Source organism: Pteronotus mesoamericanus, unplaced genomic scaffold (genome assembly GCF_021234165.1).
Source record: "Pteronotus mesoamericanus isolate MK-2021 breed Mesoamerican mustached bat unplaced genomic scaffold, CSHL_Meso_final contig_1193, whole genome shotgun sequence".
Classification (NCBI taxonomy): domain Eukaryota; kingdom Metazoa; phylum Chordata; class Mammalia; order Chiroptera; family Mormoopidae; genus Pteronotus; species Pteronotus mesoamericanus.
The window spans coordinates 2,107,979-2,123,784 of record NW_026555039.1 but is presented as its reverse complement, the minus strand read 5'-3'; positions in this window follow the sequence as shown (position 1 = coordinate 2,123,784).

Sequence of the window (15,806 nt, the reverse complement as noted above, 5' to 3'; positions counted from 1 at the left end):
GGCGCGGCGTGTGCTGCAGGGCGGACCTGTGGCCGGACCCCACACTCTCGCACCTGTCCCCCGCCTCCCCGGCCTCCCCGTGTGCCCTGGGCACCGGGGACGTGGCGCCTGGGCAGACCCCCGCCGCAGGGAGGGGCTCGCAAGGCTCCAGGGAGGAGCTGCGTGTCCCGTTTTGGGACTGAGCGCCCTCAGTGCTGGGGGGCACTGCGGGAAGAGGCGGGTGGAGCAGGGGCGACCCTGGAGAGCAGAGGTGCGAAGGGCAGTGTCGGGCGGCCGGGGCGGGCCGGGCGGGGATGTCACGTGACCGCCGTTCCAGGTCCCTTCGAGCCTGTGGCCTTAGCAGCAGCCCTGAGCGCAGGACACCCCCTCCCTCTCCCGGGTGCTGCGCCCAGGCCGCCGGGCCAGGAAGCGACAGATGGGACACCCTGCGGGGGCGGGCGAGCGGGGCGGGGAGGCGCGGTTCCTGGACTCCGGATCCCGCCTGGCTGTCAGGGGGACCTCAGCCCTGCGAACAGCGGGACGGGGGGCAGGCGCCCGGAGCCCGGGCCCTCTCTGCCGCCTGTGTGCTCTGTGGCTCGGACAAATCCCTTCCCCCGAGGAGGTGTCAGTTTCCCCGGGTCATCGTTAAACTCGGGTTCCCGGGATCATTGGGTGGGAAATCCACCCTCCTCCATCCCTCCTCTACCCACATCCCTCCGCACTACCGGTCACCTCCCATGTGCCACGCTCTGTAGGCCCTAGAGGGGGAACAATACAGGGAAGAAGGCCACACGGTGCGGACACCTCAAGGGTCGTGTGGGGCGTGGGGGGCGGGGCAGCAGCCGGGAGGCTTTGGCAGTGTGTGCGCGGGGGGAGCCGGCGCCTGCAGGAGGCTGGCGCGGCTGCGGATGGAGACGGCCGTCCTCGTCGGGGGGCGTAGGGCCTGTGTCCTGGGCCCCAGACCCTCGCTCCTTCGGGCTGGCCACATGCAGAGCCGAAGGCCTGCTGAGCGGACCCTGGGGCCCTCGTGTGTCCACAGGCGGGGGCAGAGCCAGGGCGGGGAGCAGGGGGAGGGCGTGTGGGTCTGGCCTCCCCTGCCCTGGAGAAGGCAGAGGGGCACCTGCGTGCCGGGGGCAGGGTGGAGTGCAAGGGCTCCCCGGACGACCTCATCCCTGCCCAGCGCAGGGAGGGCAAGGCTCAGAGCGCGCTCAGCCCCGCCGGCCGCCCCGCGCCAGCCCCCGGCTCCGGGGGCTCCGCGTGAGGGCTGCAGCCCGTGCACCTGCCCAGACAGGTCTCCCCAGACCTCAGAGCCCCAGAGGCATCAGGCCGCTGTGTGGCCATCCCTCTGTGTGGACGGCGGGGGCGGGGTCAGGGCTGGGAGCCCCTCCTTCGAGAACCTGCAGCGGGGCCAGGCCCTGGGAACTCCAGCATCCCTCAGGGTTAGTTTCTGATAAGAGCGAGTAAAATCTCCAGTGCAAGGCAGCACTGCCCCCTTAGTGACTCGCGGTGTCTTCTGAAGGGGCGCCCATTCCCCAACCACGGGGAGACGGGGATGGGCGATCAGACGGGGCCCCGTGCAGACTCAGGGGGTGCGGCAGAGGGACGAGAGGGAGGGCATCTGCCCCCCAAAGAGACCCCAAACAGGTCCGTAGCCCCCGCGTGGAGGAGCCCCGGGCAGAGGCCAGAGTGGACGAGAGGACGCCGGGGAGACAGCCGGCGGCGGGCGGCGGGAGAGCGTGCGGTCCCCGCCCCGACGGACCCCAGCCAGCCTCGGAGAGGCAGGAGATCCTGACCCGCTGGGGCGGCGGCGGCCCCTGCGGCCACTGTGCTGCGTGAGATCGGACAGTCTCATAAGGACAAATGCCACGTGACCTCACTCACACCCCTCTGAGGTCCCTGGAGGAGCCAGACCCACCGAGCCAGCGCGCAGAGGGCGGGGCGCGGGGCCCGGGGCCCGGGGCCCGGGGCCCGGGGCAGGGGCGGGGGCGGGGGCGGGGGCGGGGGCAGGGGCAGGGGCAGGGGGGTTCAATGGGGATGGAGTTCCAGTGCGGAGGGATGGAAAGTTCCGGAGACCGTGGTGGCAGTGGCTGCGCAGCTGTGTTAATGTGCCTGATGCCGCTGAACGTAGACGTGGTCAGGTGGCCATTTCTACGCGTGGAATTCTCAGCCCTTCACAGGTGTCCTGCGCCTTCTCCCCACAGAGGCCCGTGGGGGACGTTGGTTCTCCTGTTCCCAGGTGAGGCGAGCGAGGCCCAAACAGGTGCAACCCATCATGTGCACTGGGCGCTGTGGCGCACGTGAGCGGGCCTCCCCCGCCCCCCGGCCCCGGCGTGGGAGCCCAGGGCCAGGCACCCCTCCCCCTACCTGAACAAACCGAGAACCTGAGTCCAGCTCGGAGCATGTCCCCAGTCTCCCACCTCCTGGTAGAAATGAGGCTGAAACGTATGAAGTAAGTATTTAGAAAATAAAGTTTTATTTCGAGCCCGTCTCCCATGTGCGCTGAGGGCAGCGCTGCCAACAGCGGATCAGGAGCAGCTTCCGGGGGGCATGGCGTCTGAGCCAGCCCTGGAAGGACAGGCAGGGCTCTGTCCTGAGTCGTGACCGTTGTAACGGTCACATGACAAATATCTGGTCGCCGGAGCAAGACAAACGCAGACCAGTGTGACAGGAAGAAGTCGCGACATCCTGGGACAGCATCCCTCCGAGAAAACCACCTCCGTTGACACTCTGGGCTCCACCCCTGCCGGTCACCCCCCACCAGGACACGTCCACAGGGGCATGGCCGTGCGGCCATAGCGGCTGTTGTCCGCACCACAGTCCATCCTGTGGCCCTGGCCGGCCTCGTGGGTCAGCGCTTCCGGGCCCTGGAAGGTGCCCCAGCGGGGCGCTGGGGAAGGCACTCCCAGGCCCCAGGCCCCCTGGGCGGGGTGGGGGGCCCAGGCTGCGGGTGAGGGGACCTTCCCAAAGGCACCACCACGCTTCTGGGTCGGGTCGGGTCGGGTCGGGCAGGTCCGTGGCCTCGCCTCTGCAGACCCAGCTTTCACCACGACAGAGAGATGTTCAGAGACATCTCTCTGCGCGAGGGTGGGGAGGACGGGGCAGCAAAAAGCGTCTGAAAGGCGGATTACGGAGGGACCTGCGGTCCATAGGGTCACCGACGAGAGCGCGGCAGCCCTGAGCGGAGAGCGGGGACAGTGGAATCTGACCAGGGTTCACACACAGAGAGCGCGCCCCAAACTCGGGGTTGGCCATACCAGCGCCCTGGACACGAGGGGCGCAGGAGCTGAGAGCGAAGGCGGCTGTGCGGAAGCCGCGTGCCTAGAGCCCCGCAGCCCCCCGCTGCCCCTCCCCCGCGCCAGCCAAAAGGGGGCGGTCTGCTCACGGTCCCCAGGCGGCCCTGCCGGAAAGCTGGCTGCGAGACCCCAACCCACCCCCAGGGCCTGGCAGCCAGGCCCTCCCTCGATCCGTTGGGAGGACATGCAGCCTACTGGGCCGAGGGCAACTTCATATCCACGTCCGTTTCCGCTGCGAAAAACAGGAGACAGCGTGGAAAATCAAGAAAAAACATTTCAAGAACATTCCCGGAGCTAAAGACATCGCTTACCGTGTGCGAAGACTCACAGTGGGGTGCAAACAGACTCCGGGGCACATCGCTGCGAAAGAGAGGAATGTGGGGCGAAGAGAAGATTCTCTAAGGTTCCGAAGATGAAAAAGCCAGCCGCCCGCAGAGCACAAAGAGGTGGGCTCTCCGCAGACTTCGCGGCAGTGACCCTGAAGCAAAAGACAGAGGGCAACGCGCTCAAAATATGGAATGAAAATCCTTTCCAATCCAAAATACCGCACCCAGGCAAAATACCGTTCCGCGGGGTATACGGTGTTTTCAGACCTAAAAAGGTCTGAAAGGTCTGAAAAAAGCTCACGTCCCAATTCATCAGATGTTATGCGTGGAGACAGTCTACAAAAACGAAAATGTCAGCCGCGAAAACAGAGGCTCCGGGGAGCCAGCAGGTCACAGGAGCCCCCGGAGGCAAGCAGCCGGCCGCCCTGGCGTGGGGGCGAGGGGCCGGGCGACGGTGGCAGTCCCCTGTCCGCGCTCGGGGACTGAGGAGCCCGGCGTGAGGGTTGCCCTGCAGTCGCTGTTCCCTCGTCCTGACGGGGAAAGCCCGGCTCCGGCCACGGCCCTCACCAGCGTGGCCTGCCCACGTGTGGCTGGAGCCCCCGCCTCGCCCCCGCCTCGCCCCCGCCGAGCTTCCTGTGGCCGCTGCCGCAAGCTACCGAGAACCTGCCGGCTTAGAACAGAACCGCCATCTGTTCAAAATGGGCCTTGCTGGTATCGGGAGGTGCTGAGGTATCGGTGGGGCTGCTTTCCTTTCCAGAGAGTCTGGAAGGCACTCCCTTGCTTTTGCCTGCTCCTAGAGGCTTCCGCATCCCTTGGCTCAGGGTCACCTTTCAAAGTCAAGGGCGGCAAGGCAGACGAACCTGCCTCCATCGGCCACAGTTCAGAGGACACGCGTGACGACGTGGGGTCGGTCCCCGTATGACCCGGGGACACTCCCTGCCTGGAGGTCCGCAGAGCGGCCGCCTGAACTCCACCTGCCCCCGTGATTAGCACCCCTCCCCCGCCCACCCCTCTGCCCCTCCGCCCCCCGCCCCAGCCACGCCGGCTGCTCCCTCTACCCGAATTCTGTTCCCTTGTGCACAGGGCTCCCTCCTCACTTCGTCACATCTCTGCTCTAAGGTCACCACCTCAGAGAGGTCGCCCTTGTCCTCCTTATCGAAAACTGGACGCTGCTCCCCTCTTCCTCCACAGCACGAAGAACCCTCCAACACGCTCTGCGCCTTACTCAGCTGCCTTCCCCACGAGGAAGTAAGCTCCGTGGAACGTGGAGGGCGGCTTTTGTCCATATGGGTCACAGCTGCATCCTTGGGGCCGGTGGCCATGCTGGCCCATTGTAGGTGCGCAGTGAACACGTCACTCGGATGAATGCATAGCCCACACTGCAACCCTCTGGGCACCCAGCCTTGGTCAGCCCTACTGCTTATAACAGAGATCTGACTGGCCCACTGGGGAGGAGGGGGCCGGAGGCGGCGGCTGCCCGAGGCCAGGCCAACAGGCTAGGGCGGGGCAGGCTGAGAAGCTGACCGCCTCCGAGCTCGTGGACTCAGGGCAAGAAGATTGGAAATAAAAGCAGCATTCTCGGGCCCCCGGGCTCTCGGGCCCCTCTTCCCCGAGGCTGCCTGGGCGGCCCCGTGGCAGCTGCCTGCGTCCCCAGCGGAGGGCACTTTGGATGGGAGGGCGCCCCGGGCGCAGCCTGGGGTCGGGCCGGCCTGGCAGAGGGGGCGGGGTGGTCCTTTGGGGGTCCCGGGGGGACGGGCTCCGAGGCAGACGCCTGCCACCTTCCAACACTGTGCAGCTTTCGTATCCGATGTTGCTTGAGCCTGTAAACCAACCCTATGGAAATAAGAGAAAACTAAAGGGGGAGGAAGGGCAGGAGAACCCAGGTGTTAAGGCTTCGCCTTAATTGATGGGTTCAAGTGACTGGAGCTGCGACTGAAGAGTTAAAGGGCTTCGCCGTGACGGACAGGCTCCAGGGACTGACGCACGCACGTGGAAAGCTGTTATTCCAAAATTGCGAGGCTTTTGAGTTAAAGGATCCTCCCCTTTATCGCCAAACCTGTCCTCTGGGATTTTGCCGGAGGGCGGCGGCGGCCGGCGGGGCCCCCCTTGCTGTGCGGCAGCCCTTTCCCGCCGGCTCCCCACCGAGGGTCTCCCGTCAGCCTCGCGGGGCTGGAGCTGGCCTGTGGCCTGGCTCGTGTCCTCCTGTGAAGGGCCCCCAACCCTGCTGCCCTTCCTTCCGTGGCCGGCCCACTGCCAGGGACGCGCCTGCCCTGGACATGTCGCGTAAGTGGGCCCATGCAGCGTGTGGCCTTTAACGTGTGGCTTCGTGCACGCAGCGCGTGTGCAAGGCTCATCCGTGTCGTGGTGTGTGCAGAACTTCAACCCTTCCAGGGCCAAACGACGGTCCCTGGCGGCGGCAGACGGCACTTCACGGACCCAGCGTGGCGGTGGTCACGTTCCTCACGCCTCTCGACTCGTTAAGTGTCTACAGCTGGACTCCTGTTTTTAAGCATCTGTATCAGGTGGCAAGACCAGGAGGTGGTCAGCACAAAACCTGGGTAGCGGTTGCCTCTGGGCTGGTGGAGAAGGGGTGCCATGGGGGGCTTCACAGGCGAGAATGGTCGCTGAGGGGCCCACACGACACCCACCACGCGTGCACGTGCGTCTCACAGCCTCGCTGGGCCATGTGTTCAGTTCTAAGGAGGAGGGAAAACCCTGGAAACGTGCTGGCTCAGTGGCGGTTTTCTAAGTGACAGATTTATTGAGGTATAATTCTCATTTCCTAACATTCGCCATTTGTTCGCGTGCCACGCCGGGGCGTTTAGCACACGGACAATGTTGCGCCGCCGTCACCTCACTGCCATCTTGTTCCAGGAGCTTCTCGTCTTCCCAGAAGGGAGCCCTGTCCCCGCCCAGCAGTGACTCTCGTGCCTCGGCCTCCCAGCCCCTGGCCGTCACGAGTGCGCCTGCTGTCTCCACGGATGCCCCATCCCGGGCACCTCATGTGGACAGAACCGTCCCACACGCGGCCCTTTGCGGCCGGCTCCTTTCCCGCAGAAGGCGCTCTCCGAGGTTCAGTCCCGCGGGGGCACGTGCCGGCTCTTCAGTCCCCTTGACGGCCCGGCCTGCCCCGTGGCGGGGGCAGGCTGTGTCTCATGCCCCATCGGCGGTGACTGTCACATTCTTCGCTCGCTCCAGTGCGAGTCCCCGGCGGCGAGACTCACCGTAGGCTCGGGGACCTAGAGGACCTTCAGCTTCCGCTGGGTCTGCAGACTCTTCGGGCAGCTTGAGCCGTCCTCCTGCCTCAGAACCTACGGCCCCAAAGCAAAGGCTCTAAGAACGGCCCGTGGGGGCCAGGCCCGTTCATCCCATTTAGACCCGGCTCTGCTGGGCTGAGCCCGCCCGGGGGCCCTTCCTGCTGTCCTGGCGCAGCGGAGACAAGGGGCGGCCTGGTGCCAGGGCCGCTTCTCTTGTTTTGCAAAACGCGCACACACGAGAGGAAACGCGCTGAGTGCAGATCGGATGGGAGGACCCTGACGCATGACATCACCGGGCGAACATAAATCTTGGTTTGTGGGGTTTATTTATGTTAAGAAATCCACAGATGATGCCGAGCTTGCCATGGCTTTGTTTAAGTGATAGTTTTTCCTTTTTAGTGAAAGTTGGGGGGGGGGGGTAAACAGCTCCAGCTGTAAAAGCGAAAGGCGGGGGGGGGGGGGGGGGGGGAGCCAGCGGGTTGTTACACAAAAAGGCCGGGCGGGGAGGGCGCAGGCCCTTCCAGCTTCTAAAATGAAAATTACCCTCTGCCACAACGTGCCACGAACACTCGCCTGCTGTTTATTAATTAACCTATTTCAAAGTGCCACGTTTCTCCTGGAAACTGCGATTTCTCTAATGTGAAAACTGGCTGATTCGTGCTGATTCGAACGACCGTGTCCCCAGCGGCCTGGGCTCAGTGCACACTTTGCAGACACATGTATTTTTTTTAAATGACGATTGGCAATACCTTCCCAGAAGCCCAGATACTGAGTGTGCCTGCGTGGCGTGTTCGTGGGTTCGTGGGACCTGTCCTCAGATCAGTCCTGGGGTGGCCATGCTGGGGCGGGCCCCAAAGCCCCAGTCACAGCTGGACTCAGGGCACGTCTCCGCTTTGGTAGGAGCGCCCGGGGGCTCACCCTCGGGCACCAGTGATGGCCAGGGTCCGTCCGTGGCGTGGCCTCTTCACACGTCATCCTGGAGAGCATGTCGCCACGGCTACATGGCCGGCCGTGAGCCCCGCTCCCAGCACCTGAGCCCCAGCGTCCCACTCGCTGCACGGAGTGAACAATTGCAGGTCTGCTGCATGAGACTGTTGGGTCGCAAGGCGTCGTGAGGCGACCCAGGGGCGGGGCCAAGCCTGTGCCAGCACCTGCCTGGCACAGAAGACCGGCACCCGCTCCATCGCTCCAGGCCAGGGTGCCCGGATGGACAGTCTCCCTGCCGCGCTCTCCCCAACGCGTCCCTGCGCCCCCTCGCCCGCCGAGGCCTCCAAGCAAGTCAGCTGCCGGTCCCCACGTGCCCCACGCCACAGGCTCCTGGGGGCCTTGCTCGCTGCTCGGTCCCCTCACACAGCACCGGCGCTGGTGGCTGCATGCAGGTGGCCCTTCGCGAGCCGGGGCAGGTGCAGGACGGTCACTCAGCACCAGGCGGCTGCCTCTACTTTGACGTCCTGGAATGTGGGCCTGGTCTCCTTCGGTCTTCACGGGCTGAGAGCAGGCTGCGGGCACCCGAGGGCCTCTGCCTGCCCGCCCCGCACTCCCCACTTGCCCTGCCCTGCGCTGAGCACCAAGCAGGCTCCCAGGCTGGGCCAGGGGCCCTGGGCCCCAGGTCTGCCCCTGGGAAGCCCTTCACGGGCAACCCTGGGTCCTCTGTGGTCTGCCAAGGTGGGGAGGGAGGGAGAGAAGGGAGGGAGGAAGGGAAGGGAGAGGAAGGGGGGGAGGGAGGGAGAGGGGGGAGGGAGGGAGAGGGAGGGAGAGGAGGGAGGGGGAGGGAGGGAGGGGGAGGGAGGGAGGGAGGGAGAGGAGGGAGGGAAGGGAGGGAGGGAGGGAGAGGAGGGAGGGAAGGGAGGGAGGGAGGGAGAGGAGGGAGGGAAGGGAGGGAGAGGAGGGAGAGGAGGGAGGGAAGGGAGACAGGGAGGGAAGGGAGGGAGGGGAGGGAAGGGAGAGAGGGAGGGAAGGGAGGGAGGGAGAGGAGGGAAGGGAGGGAGGGAGAGGAGGGAGGGAGGGAGGGAGAGGAGGGAGGGAAGGGAGGGAGGGAGGGAAGGGAGGGAGAGGAGGGAGAGGAGGGAGAGGAGGGAGGGAAGGGAGGGAGGGAGGCTGGGAATGCAACAGGAGCCCAGGTCCCCCGAGGGCAGGTGGCGCACCTGTGACCAGCAGGGACTGAAGGGAGGTCAGCTGGCCCTCGAACAGCCCCCCTTTGACCAGGCAAGCCTGGGGCAGGCCAAGGTCAAGCGGCTGGGGGCTGACCCTGGAAGCCCCTTCGCTGGACAGCCCAGAAGCGCGGCCCGCAGTCCCCGCTGCACTTGCCCTCAGGGGCCAGTCAGGGCGGCTGCCACCCTCCAGGACTCCTTCTCAGGGCCCCTGGGGCAGGCGGGGTTCTGGGATAGGAGGGGTCAGAGGGTAGGAGGGACCCCTGCCACGGGAGGTCTTGGCTCCCACAACCAAAGGGCTCCCAGGAAACTCCAGGCACCCCTGCCCTGCGCATGGCCAGTCCCCCCGCCCTCCTGGCATGTCTGCTCCCGCAACACCCACAGGGGACTGGGCCCCCAGGGAGCTGGGCGGGTGACGGTGCTTGGGGGGGCGGGGCACGCTGGCGCAGACCTTGCTGAAGGCCCTCTGTCCCTGCCCGCTGGCCCGCCGGCCCTGGGAGAGGGTCGCGGCACAGACGCCTGCGGGGCTGGGAGGCGTGAGTGCATCGGGGTTGGCCCCTCTGCTGCCCCACCGGGCACAGACCCCCATTGGAATCCCCGGCTGTCACGTGTCCCTGCCCTTCCGGATACCGGTCCTGCACGGGGGGCTTAGGTCTGGGATGCCAACGGCAGGATGGGGGTGGGGCGCCCTCCCGCCCCTGCAGGTGCTGGAGCCGGTGGCGGGTGCCCTGCCTCCTCCCTGCAGGGGCCCAAGGCCCCGCCCCCGGAGGACACGCAGACTCATTCCATCACCTTCGGCCACTCAGTCACTCGGCAGAGGCAGTTTTTTTCCCTCTGGAGGCGGCCCTGGTCTCCGCCCTTTTCTCCTGGACCCGGGAGCAGAGTCTCCACCACCCGTCCCGAGATTAGAGGGCCAGTAGCCAGGCAAGGCGGTGGGGGAGGGGCGTCGCTGGGGCTCCCTCTCAGGCCACTCCACGCCTCTCCCGCTTCCCTGCCCCGTCGGTCCCAGGGGTAGCTTACAGGGGCTAAGGAAGCCCAGGCCTCCAAGGTCACGCCCTGAGGGTGCCGCCCAGACCTGCCAGCACCTGCAGGCCCCCGGAGCCCAGAGCACCCAAGCCTGGGCAGGCAGTATGGGGAGCGGGAGGGAGACGGGGTTCCTTCCCTCTTGGGAGCTCCGCGGGACTAGTGCCTCTGTCCCACCTCCCGGGCAGCCCCAGCACTTGGCCCCTGTGAGGTATGGGGTGCGGGGTGGACCCCCGAGAGTTGAAGCACCGTGTGTTAAACCTGCCGGGGTCCCAGGCCCCACAGAAGACTCAGAGAAGCCCAGGGCAAGCAAAACCCCATATGGGGTGGAGCTGGATGTTCCCCTCCTCCAGGGGCTTTGGAGGGGGGAGCCGGGAAGGAGCTCAGGAAGGGCCGTGATGGGCAGAGGCCGCCAAGAGCCACCTTGAGCTCCTTTGGGTCCGCTACCATCTGAGCCCCGCCGCTCAAATGTGGCGCCCCAGGGCTGGCTGCGAGCCGGTGGTCCCCACCGCCCGCTCTCCCTCCGGCCTCACACAGACCTGCAAGCGGGGCACAGGTGTGTATGGCCGCATCTCTCCAATGGGGACACCGAGGCCTGGAGAGATATCTGCTGCAGTTCCCTGTCCAGGGCCGTGCACGCGGGTGTCCAGCCCTCGGGCCGAAGGCGGCATTTCCTTTCCAAACTGAGAAGATGGGCAATGTGGGGGCAGGGTCCCCCGCGCAGGGGAGGCAAGGACGGGCCTCCTCCGCGAACCGAGGTGTGAATTTGGGCACAAGCAGATTTGGGAGTCTCCTTCAGTACCAGGCGGCCTGTCCCGTGTCCTTGGCCCTCGGGCCTTTGGGGATGCGAAAGAAGGGCTCCCGCTCAGGGGTTCCTGGGACTCGGCCGTCCGGAAGGTGACACGGCTCGCTGCTTCGTTGTCACCAGGACCCTGCCGGAGCGCAGCCAGAACGGGGAGCAGCGGGCAGCGGCCGCGTCCACACGGGCCTCGGTCCAGAGCGACCGCGGCGCCCCCTCTGCCGAGGCCAGTTCGACTGGCACCGCAGGGCCAGGGCGCGGTGGGGAACGAAGCTGCTCCCGACATGCTGCTCCCGAGGAGCGGCTCCCGACGAGCGAGCGGCGCGGGCGGTCCGGGCGCGGGCGGTCCGGGGTGCGGGCGGCGCGGGGCTCTGAGCTCCGGCAGGGGCTGGCGGCTGAGGGCACGGGGTGAGTGCAGAGCTCAGGCTCAACGCAAACCGAACAACGGGATTCGTTGGCGGACTTTGAAAGGTTCTGAGATGGAGCGGGAAAGCGTGGGAAACCGATTTCGTTTATTGCTCCCCGCGGCGGTGGCCACCGCACAGGCAGTTGCTGGAGCCCTGCGGCTCAGCGGTCGCGTGGTCCCGGCCCACCGTGCGCTCCGCGGGGCAGAGGTCCTCGTCGGGGCTCCCTGCACCTGGCGGAGCAGGGTGGGGCTCCTCCTGTGCTCAGGGCTCAAATGGGGCGTTCAGGCCCACGTGCATCCCAATCTCTTAAAAATCCAAACAAAAAACCCCTGGTTGCGCTCCCAAATGCACGGGGCAGACCTCCGGTGCCCGCAGGAGGTGGCTGCACTCCCCAGGGACAGCAGCCCCGGCCAGGACGCCAGGCTGCGGGTAGGGCAGTGAAAGGGAACGAGGGAGGTTTAGAAACACCTGGGTTTCGCTCGAAACTGGCTGCTAGTTCTCGCTCCTGGAAAGTCCTGGCTGGGAGCGTCCCTGCCGCTCCGACGCGACCCCGGAACCAGGGACTCGGTGCTGTGAGGCCTCACTCCAGGCAGCGGAGGGAGCAGCCCGGCCCTGCGGCAGCCGGACTCCCTGGGCAGGGGTTGGGCCGTGTCCTGTCCCTGAGTCCTTGGAAGTGGCCTGGGTCACCTTGGGTGTCTGGGGTCGGCAAAGGGGAAAATGGGGGCCTCCCAGGGCCTCAGGCTGGAGTGGAGGCAGCAGGGCTGTGGACCAGTGCAGCCACCCCAGGGGAGGGAGGAAGGGAGGGGGGAAGGGAGGGAGGGCCCGCAGGTTGCCCGTGCCCCACGCCACCCCACTGCAGAGTGAACGGGCAAGCTAACTACTCGCCCGACCGGCTGCAAGGCCTCCGCCTTGGGTCCCTTGGGGCGGGGGATACAGGCTGGTGGTTTGGGCCCCTCCAGGGGCTGGTCCCCGCCTCAGAGGAAAGCCGGCCTGTACCCGAAGGGAGAAGCGCTTTCACTCTCTGGGCCGCTCGGCCTCTTTCTGAGCAGGAACCAGGAGGTGAGCAAACTTGACCTGGAATCCTATAGAGCTCAGAAACAGAGTGCCTGGCAGCCCGGGCTGGGAGCACAGGGAGCAGAAAGCTTGGCGGGACGTGGAGCACCGGGCCCGGTCGGGGCCAGGTCGGCACGGCTGCCCTGGAGGCGGCTGGCCCGTTCTGCCTCCCTGTTCTGCCGGGGGCTCCCCAGCCCAGGGCCTGCAGGGGCGGCCGGGCCGCTCTGAGCCTGCGTCCCCATGCCCACTGGTCTCAGGGAGCGGACCTCCTCCCCAGAAGCCGGCTTCTGCCAGGTGCCAGTGAGCTTGGGGCGCTGGTCCTGGCCCCGCAGAGAGGCGCCCCAGCCCCGCCGTGGGTGGGCTGGGGCGAGCGGGTGGCCCCGTGCGGTGTCAGCGGACACGGGCTTCTCCCGGGCCCGGGGACCTGCCGCACTCCCCGCCGACTGCAGCCCCGCAGGCCCTGCTTGCTGGCCCTCCCGCACCTGACCCTTTCCTGAGGCAGCTTGCGTGCCTCGGCCTGGGCCCCCCGGCCGCCGCTCCCTGCTGGCTGGACAGGCGGGAGCAGGCAGGGGCCAGGGAAGCAGGCTCCCTGTGGCAGGAGTTGGTCGTGCGATGCCCTCTCCAGTCCCCGGACCCGGGCAACAAAGCCCAGTCCGACAGGCAGAGCGTGCGGTCACGTCTGTGCGGTCGCCCGCAGTGCACCGGCCTCCCTGAAGACCTCCACGGTCTGACCAAGGCGCCCCCCGCCCAGGGGGTCGCTGGGGAGGAAGCGGGTGCCCCAGGCGGCGTGGGCCACAAGGCTCCCCAGAGCTGGCCTCACTCTGAAAACTGCCCTTAAACCGTTGAGTATCAACGAAATGAAAGCTGACCCCCCACTTGCCCACACCTGTTCCCGGTGTCCCCAGATATCTTCGGACAGGACTCAGCCGGGGGGCCGGGGGGACCGGCTCCGATTCTCCCAGCTCCTCCAGCTCCTCCACGAGGCCGGACCTGCTCTCCGTTCTAAGTCTGGCCACGCGGGGGCAGGGCCTGGCCAGGCCAGGGCCATGGCCTCGGGGACGGCCTGGCTGGGCTCCTCAAGCTGATCGGGGCTGTTTGGAGGGAGACTCCCAAGGAGCTGCAGCACCTGTCTGTGGGGGCCAGTGCCCCACCTGTCCCAGTCAACCTCCTCTCTACCCCCCTCCCCCACAGGCCCAGTGCCGCAGTCCCACCCCGCCCAGCAGGGCCCTAGCAGCGGGCAGGAAAAAAGGGACCGTGCAGCCTCTGGCCCTCCCTTCCGGGGGCCCTGGCAAAGGGGCGGTCCCAGGTGTGGAGGGTGGCCTGGCCCAGCCAGGCCAGCACTCACAGGATTTTAATCACCTCCTGAGCAGAGGGAGGGAGCAAGGAGAGGCCTGAGTGAGCCGGGCGCTCCCAGAAGTCTAGGCCTTCCTAAGCTGGGGGTCTGCTGGCTGCTTCCGGGCCAGGGGGACCGGGGTTAGTTGTGGTCAGGGGTCCGTAGGGGACCCTCTGCGAGCCCCCTTGCATTCTCCCAGCCCTCGTACCTAACCTTGCTGGGGGCTCCCCGCAAGGGGGTCCTGGGGAGCAGAAGGTACGAGGGTGAGCCTGTGTCTCTGCCTGCAGCCCTAGCCAGCTTAGGCCTGGCTGGAGCTGCCTGGGGGGCGGGGGGCGGGGCAGGCAGCCCCGGGCTCCGGGACTACGCAACCCTCCTTCCTGCTGCTGCCTGCGACACCCTCCCCACCCCGGGCGACAGTGAGCTCTGAGCCGGCCTGCGCGATGCCCCAGTCCCCAGTGAGCACAGAGAGCCGGGCAGCAGGGCCCGGGGGCTCTGAGCCAGCGGAGCTCTGCCCAGCCCAGGGCACAGACAGGGCGTGTGGGGAGGCGGTGGCGGGTGACAGGCCTCGGGAGCAGCGGCAGGCGCTCAGGGGCCTGGGGACCGCAGCACTCACCCAGGGGCCCAAACAGCAGGGCAGGAGGGCAGCGGCCCGGGAGAACCAGCGCCAGGCCCAGAGCCCCTCCTCCGCCAGGGGCAGCGCTGGCGCAGGACGGGTCACCCCCGCACACTGAGAGCTCCGCGCGGCTCGAATTCCGGCGGGGAAGTGCTGCCGGCCCAAGAGCCTCCCGGTCGGGGGGACGGTGCGCCGCCCCAGCCGGCTCCTGCAAAGCCCGGTCGTCAGGCTCGTCCTCTGGGGCAGCTTCGGCCACGCGCCCCTGCCATCCGCACCTCCGCTCGGACCCTGGCCTCGGGTTAGCTCCCGCACCGGGTCACCGTTTTTATGATCAGCGCGGGGGTCCCAGGGTCGGTCCCAGGGGCGGCGCTGCGGGTCTCACTGAGCTGCGCGGGGGAGGGGCCTGACCAGGAGGCCCCCAGGCGCAGGCAGGACCCCTTCCGGGCTCAGGACGACCCTGGGGCGGCTCCAAGTCCGGCAGCCCGGCGGAAACCTGGTTCTCCAAGAGGCGCGGGGGTCAGTGCCTCCGGGCACTCCCAGTCCATTCCTGACTCCCAGACAGATGCCCGAGGAATCCTCGCCGTCCTGGCCAGGCCCTGTCCGCGCACCCCGTGCCCGCGCCGAGCCGGCCCCACGGCTGCCCGTCCTGCGAGTCTGAGGGCTGCGGGCAGACGCTGCACCCGGGCGGCTCCCGCCCGCCCTTCTCCACCTGCTGCGCCGGCCCTCCCGCCCCGACGCACCTGGGCCGCATAGGCGAGGGGGGAGTGTCCCCAGAGGGCCCGGTCCCCGGAGGGGGTCCCGCTCCTGCGAGCGCCGCTGGGTACTCACCTGGGGGCGGCGGAGGCAGGAGCGCGCAGGCTGCCCCGGGCGGCGCGGTGCGGGGGTCGCCCGTCGTGCGGACCGCTGCCCCCTCGCTGCCTCCCGGCGCCGGCGCGTTGCTCCCCGCAGCTCCGCGCAGGACCGAGGGCGGCGGGTCCGGGTCTCGCCCGCCGGACCCGGGCAGCGGCGGAACACGGCGCTGGCGGCGCCGGCGCTGCTGTTTCTGCACCGCGGAGCCCGGAGCAGCGGCGGTTGGGTGGGGGCGAAGGGGAGGGGCCGGGGCTGGGCGGCCCGCGGGGGGCGGCGGCCCGGAGGGGGCTTCGGCGGAGCCGGGTTCGGGCGCGCGGGCCGGACACCCCCGCGAGCGACCGCGGGGCAGAGGCGGGCACCGAGGGGCCGACGGGAGAAGAGCGGGCCAGGGCGACGGGGACGCACAGCTTTTTAATGAGCACTGACACGCGAGAGCGCGAAGCCGAACCAGCCCGGCCCGTGTCCGGACGGTCGGCGCGGTTGCCCCCGGATCGGAGCAGTCGCCGGGGCCGGCGCGGCCGCCACTCCACCTACCGCCGGTGGGGCGGGAGCTGCCGCGCCACGCGACGCCGGCGGAGGGTGGGGGGGATAGTCGCCTCGCCTCCGGGGCCACCTGGGTCCTTTTAAAGTGTCCGGGGTGCGGGCCCCGGGCGGGAGCGCCGAGCCCGGAATGTTTTCTTAAAGGGCCAGTTCCGAGCTGCGCCGCGAAGGGGGGTGGGGGAAG